The following is a 17,437-nucleotide window of genomic DNA, read 5'->3' as shown; positions in this document are numbered from 1 at the left end:
AATGACTTTGTTGCCTAAACTGTCTTTTTTATTTCATACCCTGCCAGTAGAGATTCCTGGAAATGAATTCAAACGTTGGCAACAAGCTCTATCCACAGTCAGTGGAGGGGGCAAACGCATCCGGGTCAATCAAGCGACACTATTCCGACCAACTAAACTAGGGGGGGTTGGTGTCCCAAATCTTAGGCTGTACCATGATGCTTTTCAATTGAGGCAACTACTCAAAATAATTAGAAATGAGACAGCAATCCCGTGGGTGTCAATTGAAAGCGCCCCCTGCATCCCTACGATCAGGGCGATCCCATTCCTTCCAACATTGAAAAAACATATTCAAATAATTAATAACCCATTTTTGAAAGCAAATTTAAAGGTATGGGCAAAGTGGGCAAAATGGTTTGCACCATCCCCTTCTCCCCTAACCCCGATTTTAGACCACCCCCGATTCAGAGATCAATTTAAGTACAGACAATTTGCAGGTTGGGAAGAAAAAGGTTTTTTCCATATTCGTGATCTCTTTATACAAGGAAAAATCATATCAATGCAACAATTAGAGGCAAAACTGAGCCCACTCCCTTGTCCCTGGCTCCAAAAACTACAAATAGTCTCTTTTGCAAATGCTCTATATCAATTCCATAACATTCCACGCTCGCTTACTATATTTGAGAAAGCTTGCCTGACTTATTCTAGAAAGGTTAAAGGGGGAGCTTCTGATATATATCACATGATATTGAATTGTTAATTCCCAGATAAGGGAGGGTTAAAAATGATTTGGGAACATGACCTGTGCACCAGTTTCACTGAAGGTGAATGGAAAAGCTTGTGGCAATCAGCACCCTATAAAACAATATCAGCAAAAGTTAAAGAGCTCACTCTGAAAATCACTCACAGGTGGTATATCACCCCTGTTATACTACACCATATTAGTGGTAATATATCCCCGCACTGTTGGCGTGGTTGCTCCGTTCCTGGCACTTATATTCATCTTTGGTGGGAATGTCAACAGGTCAAAACTTTTTGGTCGAGGGTTTTCCAAACCATTACAAACATTATTCATGTTGAAGTAGAAACTGACCCAGCACTGGCTCTACTTTCTATTTTTAGGAATGCCAATAGAAAAATTATTCCCAAAGCCTTGGTCACCCATTTGCTGGTTGCAGCCAGGTGGGAAATTGCCCAATTCTGGAAAAGCGACAGACCTTTTGACCATCAACGCTGGTTTGATAAGGTTTGGAAACTAGCTTTAAATGATAAATTGACACAACATAGCAGGTTAGCAAGAGGAGAAATAACAGCAGACACATTTGTGGAAAACTGGCTGGACTTTTTCACATTTATTAATATGAATCCTGGTGAACCTAGACCCCCAATGACTCAGGAATCCTTTTGGTCAGAGGTTCTAACTTAACCTGCATCTTTTTCTGTACCAAGTGCTTATTGAAGGAATGAACACCCGTGCTTTTTTATAGTGGTGCTGTGGGAACATTTATATTGTTGTTGAGTGTTTTCTTTTATTATTTATTTATTTATTTATTTATTTATTTATTACATTTCTATACCGCCCAATAGCCGGAGCTCTCTGGGCGGTTCACAAAAATTAAAAACATTCAAAGTATAAAACAACAGTATAAAACCATAATATAAAATACAATATAAAAACTCAACCAGATAAAAACAGCAGCAATGCAAAATTACAAATTTAAAACCATGTTATTTAAAATTTATAGATTGTTAAAATGTTGGGAGAATAAAAAGGTCTTCACCTGGCGTCTAAAACCATAAAATGTAGGTGCCAAGTGAACCTCCTTAGGGAGCTCATTCCACAGCCGGGGTGCCACAGCAGAGAAGGCCCTCCTCCTGGTAGCCACCTGCCTCACTTCCTTTGGCAGAGGCTCACGGAGAAGGACCCCTGAGGATGACCTTAGGGTCCGGGCAAGTACATATGGGAGGAGGCGTTCCTTCAGATAACCTGGCCCCAAGCCGTTTAGGGCTTTAAATGTTAATACCAGCACTTTGAATCGGGCCCGGACCTGGACTGGCAGCCAATGAAGCTGGAAAAGGACTGGCGTAATATGGTCTCGTCGGCCAGTCCCTGTTAGTAAGCGTGCTGCCCTGTTTTGCACCAGTTGAAGTTTCCGGACCGTTTTCAAAGGCAGCCCCACGTATAACGCATTGCAGTAATCCAAACGAGAGGTTATCAGAGCATGGATAACCGTAGCTAAGCTATCTCTGTCCAGATAAGGGCGCAGCTATATCAGCCTAAGCTGGTAAAAGGTGCTCTTTGCCACTGAGTTCACCTGTGCCTCAAGTGACAGTTCTGGATCCAAGAGCACCCCCAAACTACGGACCCGATCCTTTAGGGGGAGTGCAACCCCGTCCAGGACAGGGCAAACATCACCTCGCTGGACAGAAGAACCACCCGCTAACAGTACCTCCGTCTTGTCTGGATTGAGTTTCAGTTTATTAGCCCTCATCCAGTCCATTACCATGCCCAGGCACTGGTTCAGAACAGCCACTGCCTCACCTGGGTTTGATGAAAAGGAAATGTAGAGCTGGGTATCATCCGCATATTGATGACACCTCAGTCCACATCTCCGGATAACCTCCCCCAGCGGCTTCATGTATATGTTAAACAGCATAGGGGATAAGATAGAGCCCTGTGGAACCCCGTGGCTTAGGTGCCACGGCACAGAGCAATAATCCCCCAGCACCACCTTCTGGAATCGGCCATCCAAGTAGGAGCGGAACCACTGCAACGCAGTACCTCCAACTCCCAGCTCAGACAACCTATGTGTGTTTATTGTATTTGTCCTTACTTGAAAATCAATAAAAATAGTATTAAAAAAAAGGGAATATAAAATCAATACAATATTAAAATAACCATCGCTGCATCTTAAAATACTCAGCCAGCCACCATTTTCAGTTAACCAATTATCCAGGCCCCTCCTAGATATGATAAAGCCAGTGACACTTGTAGAAAAATGTTCCATGTCCTCTCTTTTCAGGGGAATATCTTGTGTTTGTAGACTCTCGGTCAGCATTTTTACAGGGGAAAAAAATAGAAAAGATTCTGCCAAAATTTATAATCCCATCGGAAAATTCTTCATTCATAACCATTGTAAAAGTTTGGATAGCCTCAGTCAAAGAACGGATTTGTAATGCGTTGATTAGTGGTGTAATTTTATTTTTCATAGGTTCTTGAATTTTAGAGGTTGCTTTCTGTGTAATCGCGAGGGTCTGAACCAATCAGATGCACCTTTGGGTATGACTCAGCCAATTAGGGCCCAGGGATGATATAACAAACACTCTGTACCCTCATTGGCCAAGTCTGCCCTAAAGGCAGTGTCTGATTGGTTCAGATCAGTGCTATTCAAAATGTCTTACAATCCTTTGAAATGTGGTACCGTGAGGCCTGCAGGTTGAGCCACATGGGACTCCCTAGGGCTGCTCAGGTGGGTGCAGAGGAGGAGAAGGAAGATGGCAGCAGCTGCGACAGCAGGCTTAGGGTCAAGGACTGGCCCCTCTGAGCCTCTGGACACTCAGCAGCAGCTGCCTGCCTAGACCAGGCCTGCTTAAGGCATATAGTAAAATGATTTTAAGTTTTCTACCCAATATTAATAATGATAATTTCAGACACACACACACACACACACACACCCTATTTAATAAACATTAGCATAGCCGGGGGAATCTGTGCCATCTCAGGAAGCAGGGGAACTGCATTTTCCCACGCCTCTCCTTCCTCTCTCGCCCATTGGGGCTGAAAGGGCCTCTTCTTAACCTCAGGCTTTGCCCTCAAACTCCTTATTGGGGCTGTCTTCACAGGGTTTTATCTGCAGCTTGGCTAATAAATATGAACTCACTTAAATCGAAGGTTGCGTCTGCTGCCCGGAGGGCTTTGGCCACAAGTTCCAGGCCGAGCTGCACGTCTCCCAACACGTCAGTCCCGGTTCACACCTCAACTTCCTCCTTGGGACCAGATATGCCCCCTATGTGCCCAGGGATGCACTGGTCTGACGGGTCATGTCATTTCAATGGGCAGAGGGCACTGAGATCAATTTGAGAGAGGAAGGAGCCGTAGTGTGTGGGTTGAGAGCGGGACTAATAAAGAGGGAGTGAGAGCAGCAAGAAGAGCAGAGGAGTGGCATTAAAGAGGGGCTGTGGCTCAGTGGTGGAGCACCTGCTTCCCGTGCAGAAGGATCCAGGTTGAATTCCTGTCATTTCCAGGAAGGGCAGGAGAAATCCATGCCTTAAACCCTGGAGAGATGCTGCCAGCCAGTGTCAACCATGCTGGGCCAGATGGTCGGATTCAGTATAAGGCAAGTTCCTATGTTCTTATGAAAAACAGGGGGAGGCTCTGGAGACAAGATGAGGGAAGGGAAGCCTTCCGACCAGTGGCTCACCCCTATTTGCCCTCTTGTTGCTGTACTGTCGCGGAATTTTAGCTGGTTCTTTTGCTATGCCCATAGGTATGAGAAAATGGCCTATCATCCTTAGCTATAGTTCATAAAGTTCATGGCTTCCTGTTCCTTTAAACCTTGTTTTTAATGCTGCAATTGCTTTTGCTTTTAGAGTTAAGTTAATGCAGAAACTATGTGACAACATAGGCGTTGTCCACCCCGGCAGTCAGAGGGTGGAGGATGCCTGCAAGGAAAGATAACCAAGAAAATAACAGATAGAGATGTTTTTCTGTAACTGTGATATCTTCTAGTCAACGAAGCACTCATACTCTGTACATGCCTAAATGCTTAGCTTCTTATTGGTTGTTGCATTTTCAGAACTGTATTATGATTGGTGAGAAAGTTCTGCCATGGTATCTAAGGGGAACTGACTCTATAAATATGTTGACATTTCCTGAAATTATTGGGCAGTTTCCTCAGACTGCCACCTTGCAGCGCTGCTCGTAATAAACCTTCTAAGGAGAGAGAAATTGTGTCTTGAGAGTCTTTGACCACCACTCAGCGAACCACACAGGAACCCGTGGTTTCGGGTTCCGCCACAATTTGGCGACGAGGACGGATGAGTGGTACACTGGAGAGCCTCTGCTCATGGAGACCTGACACAGGAAATCCTCCAACGTGCGCACAGATCAGGTGAGTAGGAACCACATTAAAATCCTACAACAGGAGGGCTTTCCTTGGTCAACTCTCCCTGTGGCTGGAGTTTTCTAGCGGTAAGTGTCATGTAAAGTCAGTGACGCCTGTTTTAAGGCATTCTCTTTCATTAGAAGAAGAAGAAAAAAAAAGCAGGGAAAAATTGGGATCCAGAGATAGGTTGGGGAGTGAGACTTGCTTGAATGTGTCAATGGTGAATGGCACTGGGAAAACCCGTCACTCATAGTGCTAGCCCCACCAGGCCGTGACCGCTATGACGTTGTACGGCAGGTCCAGCTGCGGATGAATGATAAGCTGATAAGCAAGTCACATACTTTGGGAACGCGCGTTGATAAGACCTCCTGGAAGTGAGGCAGCTTAAAAAGATTTGTGGTCAGACCTAAAAATAAATTAAGAAGAAAAAAAAAAAGAAGGAAAAAAATTGCTCTAAGACCTAGGCAAGCAGGAGTTCCTCTGATAAGGGTCCTAAAAGCGCATTGACGCTAAACTGGCGGAGCATAGATTGCTCCTAAAAGTCATTGTGGTCCACAGTGGACCCGGTTTGGGTAAGCCCTCTAAGGAGGCACCAGGAAGGACCCGGTGTGGGTAAGCCCTCTAAGGAGGCACCAGGAAAGTCTGGGGTCGCGCCCCAGCCTGGGTAGAAGACCCAGTCCGGCCAAGAAAATAATAATAATAAAAAAAAAATAGAAAAAGAGGAAACAGGAGGAAAAAGAGAAAAAGAAAAAAAAGGAACAAGAAATAATCAGCTGAAAGAGCTCAGATAAAGAAACCTTAACAGTAGAGACACACGTTCCTAACAGGAACATTTATGTCTGTTTGTTTGTCTTCTTTCCTACCCCAATTCCTATTATGAGCCTGAGAAATAACAGGACTCCTATATAAGCCATACCTGTGTTATGTGTAATGTGACATGTCTGAATGAGTTGCCCTGAATGAGTGGACCACCTTTCCTACTACCTTCCACTTATGAGCTGTGCCAATCAAAACTCTATCTATCGTGCCTTCCCTTGCAAAGGGACAGTGCCGTTAGGGGGGTGAAAAAAGCACAGACACCCTGTTATAAGCCCTGTTGTGAAAACCCCTGTTGTGCTTGTGCCCAAAAACCCAGAAGTTGCCACGTACGAAAGCTCTTCACGTGCTTGAGTGTGGTAACGAGAAACGGTGTGCATAGATAAGAACAGAAGAAATAGCTGCTGTGGTTTTTTTTGTAAGTAACCTCAGACTGTGGAGCAAAAGAGATAATGGGAAGCTCCAGGTCAAAAACAGGCAGCCCAGAATCAGAAAAAACCCCGTTAAAGAAAATGTGTAAGATCTACAAAGATCGTATGCCATCTAGGTTGAATTTAAAAAGATTAGTGACTCTGTGTCAAGACAAGTGGCCATGTTTTACTAAAGATCTACCCTCATTGCAGTGGCCTGTAGTAGGGACATTTGAACCCGAAAGACTCACGCACTTGAGGCATTATTTAGAAAGAAAACAACCCTCCCAGATGGATTACTGGTTTCTTTGGGATGATCAAAGATCAAGATTGCAAGTAGAGAGTGTAATAGCCAGTCAGAAAAATAGCTTGAATTTACTTAAACAGAAGTTGGGACTGTCAGCCAGCCAGATAGCCTCAGCCCCTTTGCTGCAGCCCCAGAATGACCAAGCACTGTTTGCACATTTAGGACCTTTAGAAGACATTAGAAGCACTCCCAGTAAATTGCTCCCTGTGCGTACTTATCCAAATTTTGCTGATCCAAACCAAGCTCCAATTAGAGCTTACCAGCCCTAGAGTTCCTCTGATATTTGGAATTTCAAACAGAGATTGCCAGCCCTTAGAGAAGACCCTGAGAGATTTATTGAAGAGCTTCAAAATTTGGCAACATTATATAACCCTACAGCGTTAGATCTTGAAGATCTGCTGAGAATGGTCATACCTAAACATGATTTTGATAGAATTTTAGTTGCGGCCAGAAACCCTAATAACCAAGCCCTTACAGCCTGGCCAGCAAATCCCCAAGCAGGAGAAATAGGTTTGACAGACGCAGACCTCCAGCGAATGAGACAAGAAAGAGAAACATTGTGGCAAGCAATTCGACAAATTTGTGGCAAACGCATAAATATGACTGCCATTCGAGACACAAAACAACTTAAAGATGAAAGCCCCAGAGCTTATCAAGCACGTCTGGAGTGTGCTATTAGAAAGCATTCTAATCTAGACCCAAGCGATCCACAAAATGCCTGGCAAATAACTGATTTGCTTCTAAATGGGCTTATCAGTGAAATTTCAGGTAAAATTAGGACTGCAGTCATCGGGTATCGGGAGGCCACGCCCGAGGAAATTCTACGGGCCGCCACCCAATACTGGGATGACATCCAAGAAAGAAAACTAGGAAAAGAAAAATTAGAAACCAAGTTGCTAACCTTGCAAATAGAACAGCTCCAGACTCAAATCCTACCTTAAGAAGTTTGGCTAAACAGTGCATAGACGCAGTATTGCAACTAAGAAGACCTAAAAATAAAAACAGCTATGATACCAAATTTCTCATTATTAGCAAGCTACATGATACAAATTGATACAAGCCACAAGATTCAGTCCCTGAACCGCTAAAATGGTCAGAGATGAGAAGACTTAATAACCTCATTAACCAAAATTCATGCACTGGGCTTGTGAATAGCATATTACTCTGCACAATTAGACGCAGCTGCACAAGGATTTCCACCTTGCTCCAAGCAGTGGCTGCTACCGCCTTGCTTGTAAAGAAAAAGCAGCTGATTTGAAATTAAAAAAAAATTGTGGGTTAGAGTTCCACCGTCGCAGCCCTGTTGATAACCAAATCTACACAATTTCTATCGAATCAGAGATTGACTCGATACGAGCAGATACTACCAGCAATTACCCTTAAACAGTGCACTACCTTAAATGATTGCAAAGTGGTAATTCAAGAATTTGACTGATGTTACATTGCCAGCTCCAGATATAGTTCTGTTTACTGATAGCTCTTGTAAAGAAAACAGCTGGGGAGAGCTAGTAGCCAGATATGCAGTAATTTCTCAAGTACTGATAAAATAAAAATAAAAAGGAAGTGTATACCACATTAGAAAGTTTCGCTCTGCCACGAAGTGCACAAGCCGCAGAATTAATTGCTTTAACCAGAACCTAGCAAAAAGTTTGTCAATAAATATTCATACAATATTGTTTTGTAATCTGTCATGCAGTTGAGCAAATCTAAGAATATAGAGGCTTTATGACAGCCGCAGGAGGGCCTATAGCAAATAGCCCTTTAGCTGCAAAGTTGTTTGAAACAATCTTGCAAATCCAACACTAAAGAGAACACTCTTTTCCCAAGATACTATTCCAACGTAGGAAAAAGAATCGTGCAACTTAAAGAAAAGAATCTTAAGAGGAAAATAATAATAATAAAAAATTGAGAAAAATAATGTATGGGTATTTTATAATGACAAACTAATTGCATCTTGAGATTTAGTTAAGACACTGACATACTTAAACAATGGTGTGCCCCAAGAATACACCTAAAAGCTAAATGAGTGTGCCAAAAGTGTGTAACTTGCCTGAAGTTTTTATAGTCCTAAACTATCTGCACACACCCGTGAGTTTATAGTCCATTTCAATATTGCAGATTGACTTTATTGAATTTACTAACGCAATAAGATTTAAATACTGTTTTACTGTTGTGTGCATTTTCAGTAGATGGGTAGAAAGTTTTCCTGTATAATATGCAACAGAAAAATCCACAATTAAATGCTTACTAAGAGAAGTGGTGCCCAGATTTAGCGTACCTTTAAAGGTGAATTCAGACTATACTAAGAATTAAGTGAAATTCCTTTGGTGTTAATGAACTTGAGAAACAGCCCCAACAGAAAACATAGACTCACACAACATAAGATTGTATTTGGGAAGCTTATGGCTGTTGGACTGTCTCTGCCAAAACCATTTTTCCCCTCACTGAGAGCAGTGAGGAAATAATCTGTAATGTTCTACACTTACACAGACTATTAGTTCAACTCCAAAGAAAAATGAGAAACAAGCAACTGATTCCAGCTGATGTTCCATGTCATCATTTCTAACCAAGAGATGCAGTGTTCATAAAAGTCCATAAAAAGCCCAATTCGTTGGCTCCTACTTGGGACGGACCTTATACTGTGTTGCTGACCACACACACCTGGATACATGCAGCCCATGTGAAAAAGCTAAATCCAGGATGCCAGACAGATGATCCAGATGATCCAGTTGCACTAGAAAGTTACTCAGACCTGATTGAGATGTTAAAGGATGAAAGAAGCTGTCAGGAGGAAGCCAAGAGAGCCCCCTGCACATGCTAAGCGACCAAGTGTCCAGTGGAGAGAGCGAGTTGAGGCTGAAGAGCAGGAACTCCCCTCCACGGAACGACATCTGGTCAGTCAGCAAGATCAGCTGTCCTTTTAACCTCAAGTCAAGAGTTTCTGAGTTAACGAGGCATAATAACCCTCCAACGAAATCTGGATGCTCTAAGAGACATTCAGTGAAGAGAAGATATTAAGACAACGCCGTTACAACTACTTTGTGTGTTTTTAACCTCTATAGTTCTCTGAATTGTAAAAATGAAATTTGAGTGTGTGTTATTTCTTATTATACAAGCCCTGCCTTGCATTGCAATCCAAAAAAGAGTCTCAAAAGCATACCATGACTTGAGCAGGTAAAAAAAAAAAAAAAAAAGTGTTTAGTTGCATTATTAAGCAAAGAACAAAGGAGTGAAGATTAGAGCTTTAATAGAGAATGGTTTTATGGCTATGGGCAAAGCAACGACCATCAGGAGGGAATCTGTCGCGGAATTTTAGCTGGTTCTTTTGCTATGCCCATAGGTATGAGAAAATGGCCTATCATCCTTAGCTATAGTTCATAAAGTTCATGGCTTCCTGTTCCTTTAAACCTTGTTTTTAATGCTGCAATTGCTTTTGCTTTTAGAGTTAAGTTAATGCAGAAACTATGTGACAACATAGGCGTTGTCCACCCCGGCAGTCAGAGGGTGGAGGATGCCTGCAAGGAAAGATAACCAAGAAAATAACAGATAGAGATGTTTTTCTGTAACTGTGATATCTTCTAGTCAACGAAGCACTCATACTCTGTACATGCCTAAATGCTTAGCTTCTTATTGGTTGTTGCATTTTCAGAACTGTATTATGATTGGTGAGAAAGTTCTGCCATGGTATCTAAGGGGAACTGACTCTATAAATATGTTGACATTTCCTGAAATTATTGGGCAGTTTCCTCAGACTGCCACCTTGCAGCGCTGCTCGTAATAAACCTTCTAAGGAGAGAGAAATTGTGTCTTGAGAGTCTTTGACCACCACTCAGCGAACCACACAGGAACCCGTGGTTTCGGGTTCCGCCACAGTACCCCTCTGGTTACTTGAAGGAGAAGCACTTTTCACATGCTCTGATGGCCTATCCACCCACCCATCCCTCCCTCCCTCCCAATAGAAGGGAGAGCAGCATGCCAGGGAATCCTGGCTGTTATCTCTGATCTCAGACTGGAGATAACAGGGGGAACCCTCCAGGGGGCTCAATGGGCCAGGGGTTCTGCACTCCTGTGGCTGGAGTGACACCGTGTGTCAAATCTTTTTGAATGTGGAATGAAAAGCAGGAAATAACACTATGAAAGCGGTCCATGGAATGTGGATTTTGCCCCAACAGTTATCAGTCCACTTCAATACTCCTATAAAGCAGTAGTGTAGATCTAGGGTTTTAGAGCCATTACTTACTACTGCTTCTCAGTTACTGTTTGTTCCATTATATAAACCAACACCTGTTCATTCTTTTAAACACCAATGTTCTGGTCCAGCTGGATTAGAAGGTTGGCAACTCTGGCCTGCTTCTAAAATGCAAATGTTGAATCATGGCAATTTCAAATTTGGGGAGGCTGAAAGAGGCATCACTGTGTACTGGATTGCTACCAGTCTGTAAGCCTCCATGGTTCATATCTTTTAAAACTGTAAGCTGAAAAACTAATGTTGCTAAATATGTTTTTACGGAGGTTTCACATCAAGAAATATTTGCATATGTATAAATTCTCTATGTATAAATATGTATAAATTCCAGGCAGGTGGCTACTAGGAAGAGGGCTTTCTCTGCTGTGGCCCCCCGGTTGTGGAATGAGCTCCCCAGAGAGGTTCGCTTGGCACCTACATTGTTTTCCTTCCGTCGCCAACTGAAGACCTTTTTATTTTCTCTGCATTTCAACACCTAATTAAACTTAAATTTAAACTTTGCTGTTTTCATCTGATATTTTAACCTATATTAATTTTGCTGTGTGGTTTTATTCTGGTTGTGCTTTTTATACTGTATTTTGTATTTGTGTTTTAAATTTGTTGATTGTTTTTATGCTCTTCATGGTTTTAATTTTTGTGAACCTCCCAGAGAGCTTAGGCTTTTGGGCGGTATAAAAATGAAATAAATCAATAAATCAATCAATAAATAAATCCTAAACTCCAAACAGAGAGGTGCCAAGGCTCAAGGTTATCTGAAAGTCATTATTATTTCTTCTGCAAGCCCTAATGACTCTTTCCAGACGTTTAGAGTTGCTTGATGGTTGTGGAAATGCAGAGGCTTAAAGGAATTCTTCACATGCTCCATTGCATGGGCCTGGAAGCTGAGCCACGACTCAGATGTGTTCTATCCCATCAGGAGCTTTGTGTAAAATATTTAACTCCAGGCTACCACCTCCATATTGCACAGCTGGCGGTTATGTTCACGAATGCTTTCAGAGCACCCAAGAGATATGGTCCTACAGAACATGGAGGGAATAGCTAAGTCCTACTGAAGTCAATGGAACCAACTGACAACTGAACTTGCACAGGTTTGCATGTTTATGGAGAAAGATCATACAGCTTGAGATATTCATAATTTAACCCAATGCTGAATATTTTGGTCTTATCTGGTGCTACGTTCCTGAATTATCTGGAGTTCAGCTGCAGTTACAAGTAGGGTTTAGGAAGGCTACAACTGTGAAGAGCAAGATCTCCCCAGCCCCTCTGGTTTTCTAGCCTGGATTGAGAAATTCATACATGCATCATTCTGGTTTCTTGCCACAATCTTGCCTCTACGGTTTCCTAAACCCAAACTGATGCATGCCCCACAGTCATAGATGTTGCACAACAGTGAAACTGGAGACGACTCTGGAGACTTGCCAAAGCCAAACTATTTACTCTGGAACCCTCAAAGGTGGCTTGATGACTCTAGTAAACGTCCTTGACAATGCACAGCTACGGAGAATTTATGTATTGCTCTTTGACATCTCTCAGTTCAGAGAGGGTGCTGACCTATGTGGACAATGTCACCTAGAATATGTCCCTGAAATCTCTACAACATTCAGGGGTTCTGTGACAGCCACAGAGAGGTTCTTTTGCAGATGCCAAAACAGAGAATATGCTCAGAGGGTTTCCAGGAACTGTACTGACCATTTTTTTGCTTGTGGTGAACCACATAACTGCAGTATCCTGGTGGTGAAGAACCTTCTGGCTCTGGATTGACCGAGCCTTCTTAGGTTTGCTATTGGCTCCTCCTTGGCAGGAAGGAGTATAAGAGGGCTTTGGTCTTGGTGGAGCTTTACTCGGTCTACTTGAGCTCTGATGGTCTTCGTATGTTTGGATGGGAGAGGGATGATCCCCCACCCCGGTGGACCCCTTCTTTACCTAAGTTCCCCAGCAGAAAAGAATTTCTGATAGACTGCCACCAGTCAGGATGAACCTCCTGACCCACCATAGTCTGTCCAGCTGCTAGGGGAGTTTCTGAGCCCTGTTGCCAAGGGCCCCTTCCTTCAGCTCTGACCTTGGGAAAAGTAACAAGGAAGGCACTTTGGCTTTTCTTTCCCAAAGCCAAAAAACCACAGACCTTAACAAAATACCTTGTAAAATAAAATAGTAATTAAAAACCCACCCCAAAAGCGGTAGTGAAGGGCTTAGTGAGTTCCGGAGCACATCCAGGGAAGTGTTGTACTAACTAGATTATACTAGCCAACAGTAAAGGGATGTTTTGTACATTAGTGCCCAGAAGGGGAGGTCTCCCCCCCCCCACACACAAAAAGGTTTCCTTGTGATCGGATTCCATGCAGAGGAGCATAACATTGCCAATGCGCTGAGCACATGAGTCAGTTTCAGTCTCTTGGATGTCTCTATCCCAGTGATGGTGAAGGGCAATTGGGAGTGTAAAATTCTACACAGCAAGGAAAGGCATGGGAACCCTGCCCCCCTTTCCTTCTAGATAGCCTCCAGACATGGGAACCCTGCCCCCTTTCTTTCTAGATAGCCTCCAGACATGGTAACCCTGTCCCCTTTCTTTCTAGATAGCCTCCAGACATGGTAACCCTGCCCCCCTTTCTTTCTAGATAGCCTCCAGACATGGTAACCCTGCCCCCCTTTCTTTCTAGATAACCTCCAGACATGGGAACCCTGCCCCCTTTCTTTCTAGATAGCCTCCAGACATGGGAACCCTGCCCCCCTTTCTTTCTAGATAGCCTCCAGACATGGGAACCCTGCCCCCTTTCTTTCCAGATAGCCTCCAGACATGGTAACCCTGCCCCCCTTTCTTTCTAGATAGCCTCCAGACATGGGAACCCTGCCCCCTTTCTTTCTAGATAGCCTCCAGACATGGTAAACCTGCCCCCTTTCTTTCTAGATAGCCTCCAGACATGGTAACCCTGCCCCCTTTCTTTCTAGATAGCCTCCAGACATGGTAACCCTGCCCCCTTTCTTTCTAGATAACCTCCAGACATGGGAACCCTGCCCCCTTTCTTTCTAGATAGCCTCCAGACATGGGAACCCTGCCCCCTTTCTTTCTAGATAGCCTCCAGACATGGGAACCCTGCCCCCTTTCTTTCTAGATAGCCTCCAGACATGGGAACCCTGCCCCCCTTTCTTTCTAGATAGCCTCCAGACACCAGATTTTTTAAAATTTTTATTTTATTTTATTTAAAGTGTTACAGAAAAGAAAATGAATACAAACAATCCCCTAACACTAAATATCAAACCAACAATTATATGGATATGTATAATATAACAAAAAAAAAAGGAAAAAGGAAAAAAAGGTTGATTGATATAATTACTAGGGAATCGAAGCTTAATCGAATTAGAAAAAACCCCACAGCCAACTGGTAACATGTGATGGAGCATTTGTCAGTTGTTTTATTGGGTCTGGTATCTTATTGTAACTGTTTTCTAGCTCTCTTAGAGCCATTAATGATTGTGTAGTATATTTTTATTTATGCTTTACTTGTGGCTTGCAATTTTTGTGAAGCACCCAGAGAACTTTGGCTATTGAGCTGTGTAGAAATGAAATAAATAAATAGGTTCTATGAGAAAGTTCATTTTTTGGTGTGTTAACTACGAGCCCCCGCTTGAAGTATCAAAACAGAGCTGTCGGTGGTGGCACAAAACTCGGGGTTTGGAGCACAAAACGGCACAAAACTTTGGCACTGGTTTGGAAAAGATTCTAGGTTGGGGGGTTCCAAGTTAACAGAGCCGATCCAGTCGCAAGTCCATGGAAACAAATACATGGTATATATCAGGCCAATAAAAACACAATATTGTAGTATTGAAAACCTCGCTTTACCTACAAACACTTTACTAATACCAAACGCGTTTTGACCTATGGTCTTCTTCAGTGGTAAAATGAACATTCACAATTATACAAACATATATCAACCATACAGACAACACAAGTATCACTAGGCCCTACTGAAGCGTTAAGACCTGTAAATACAAAGGCAGTATTCTATTTAAAAATATTATTTATTAAAAATTCCTACTTAAAATCCAAGTAAAAGGTATCCAAAAATAGGTTTTTCTAAAATAAAATAAATTTCAACTTCCCAATTCAAGGCTCTTGCCAATCCTTCCTGTAATACATGAAGCCTACAGAACGATACATTTTATAAAACGTATATAAACGGCTCCACCAAGGAGGATTGTTTTCCGTTTGGCAAAGGACTGCAGTAGTCCCAGAAGGGAATAAATAAACAGATCTATAGATAAAACAGGTAATGTACCAATTGTAAAAAGTAAAATATGCTAAGAATGTAGATATATGAAACGACACACTCACATACAAATGTCAAATAATAGTAAAATAACTCAGGATGCTGCCCGAACAGAAACTTTCCAGCTCCTGGCACAACTTATAACTGCTTAAGGCTCCCATTAAATTCTTAAAACAATTAGAACACTCCTAATTAAGGAGCTGAATACAACTTTAAGGACATTCATCCTAGGCTAGCTGATAACACTAAAATACTTCAAAACATCAGCAGTGAAACTACAAATCAAACACATAATGGCCTAACACACCCACACACCCACATATATTTGCTCTTCCTAGTGCAGGACCATCCAGTTCATCTCCTCAACCAAGGCAGCTGGGGACTTAGTCTTTCGAGTGGAAGTCCAGACACCCACCTCATTGCTCTCACGGGTGGGCAAATGAGAAGGACCTCTCTTCCTGATCTTAAAATTAAGGCAGGCCCTGCCCTCAGGCATACACTCTAACAAGCCATGAGAAGCAATGAAAGGGCTTAGGAGGGAGATGGAGAAAAACCTGATGGTGATGCTAGACTCTGTTGCCCAGAAGAAGAGGAATGTTGCTATTCTGGAACCAGTTCTGGGTGCAGTTCCACCATATATGGAGAAGCTTCTAACTTGGTGAGAAGAATGAAGAGTCTCTGACCCTCTGTCTTCCTTCTTGACCAGAACTCTGTTTAAATCCCCTCCAAGGAGCCCTGCACCCTGCCTAGGTTTATCCCGCTTGTTCAGGGTGTTGCTCAGGAAGTCCTACTGGCCCTTGTCTGGGCTGGAGAGAGAGCAAAGAAGAACTATATCCTTCCCACGTGCCCCAGTGAGCAGAGAAATTTGCCTTTTGAGGGCCTGTGGGCTTTGGAGAGGGGGGAAGGGGCCCCTCTTGCCCAGAATGAGAGAAACCCCTCTTGTTTTCTTGGAGCCAGATGCTGCTACACGGTAGAGGGGGGGGGGCACATCCATTGTCTGCTTCTTATGTGACACACTGGGGGCCTCTCATGTGTGTCTTGGGAGGAATAGAAAGGTTTGGGGTTTTCTCAGGGCAGCAGTGATCCTATTCTGGCTTGCTTAGTTCAATGAGCCTAATCCTTTCTCATTTCGGGAAATCACTTGCAGGTTTTCAGAAGGATGCAAAGTGTACCTCTTCTATTAATGATATACTTCCTTTAGTTCTTAGCTTGTGCAACGTCTGGGATGACTCCGGGTTATTCTCCCTCTGATCTCTGAGAGACTTGCACCTCGGTGTTGTGATAGCACAGCCCTCGAGAGTTTCTCAGCACCTGGAAAACGTTCTCTTTCAATTGGGAACAGTCAAAGCAGGGGAGGATGTCACATGGTCTTCCACCATCCCAAGGTTTCTGCCCAAAGGATCAGTGCACGGATTCAAAATAGTTTGCAAGAGTCCTCCTTGGTTCAACTTGCTCTGCAGCTTGTTCAGTGCAATGGGTTGTTAGTCAAGTCAGTAGAATTTACATGCTTTGCACCTCTTTTCGCCATAGCAGCAGCCTCGGTTTTTGCTCCGTCAGAGGCGTGAGACCGATGTTTACCATGCAAGAAAGGTTGGGAGCATTTGGTTGGCTCCGTTTGTATTCTCGGTTCATCCCTTTGATGGCTGAAATCCTCTCTCCTCACCATAGAGGACTTTGTTGTTTTCGATGGCTCAACAGCTTCAGCTATTGTGCTGTTCGGAAAAGTAGTAATGGAAAGGACAGGGCAGGACAGGACAGGGAGAGAGACAGGGAGAGCAAGAACAAGGCTGAGGCCTCAGCTGCTGTGAATGACGCTGCTGCCTGAGATGTGGAGCGGATGAAGGAGAAGCTGCAACTTCCCTTCTGGACCTCACATTAACCTGCGCTCTCCTTCTGCTGGCCCTTGGAAAGGGACTTGGTGGGATTCTGATCAACACTCCGCTGTCCTTTGGAAATGACACTCTTCAATTAAACAGTGTCATCAATAAAGCAACAGAAGAGACTGGGAGCGGAAAGAAAAGAAAAGAAAATGTGGTTGCTGTTTGTAGCCTAGAAGTCACAACTAAGAAGGTACAACCCCAATTAATCTATGGGGACTTGGGAATAAACTTGCAAGGACATGAGTACTGACTAGAAGTGTCGTTCATCTGTAATTGCTGGCGTTGGAAGAGACTTTACGAAATGGTGCTCTCCGGAAGGGGATATAGGACCCTGGGAATTACACCTTCTCCAGAGACTATCCCCCCCCCCAATGGATGGGCAAATCAAAGCAAAATCACACTATTTTCTTTGCAGCAAGAAAGAATGTG

General features: G+C 43.3%; 1 long non-coding RNA gene across 1 annotated transcript; it reads left to right on the top strand.

Annotated features, from left to right (window-relative positions):
- Positions 1–4,431: 4,431 nt before the first annotated feature.
- LOC134411027 (uncharacterized) lies at positions 4,432–10,418 on the top strand. The gene is made up of 2 exons (XR_010026307.1): positions 4,432–6,466; positions 7,433–10,418. It is a non-coding gene; the product is annotated as an uncharacterized LOC134411027 (long non-coding RNA).
- The last annotated feature ends 7,019 nt before the right edge of the window (positions 10,419–17,437 follow it).

The sequence above is a fragment of the Elgaria multicarinata genome, chromosome 19, assembly GCF_023053635.1.
Source record: "Elgaria multicarinata webbii isolate HBS135686 ecotype San Diego chromosome 19, rElgMul1.1.pri, whole genome shotgun sequence".
NCBI classification, from domain to species: Eukaryota; Metazoa; Chordata; class Lepidosauria; order Squamata; family Anguidae; genus Elgaria; species Elgaria multicarinata.
Note: the sequence above shows the minus strand (reverse complement) of the source record. Positions and strands in the feature narration are given on the sequence as shown.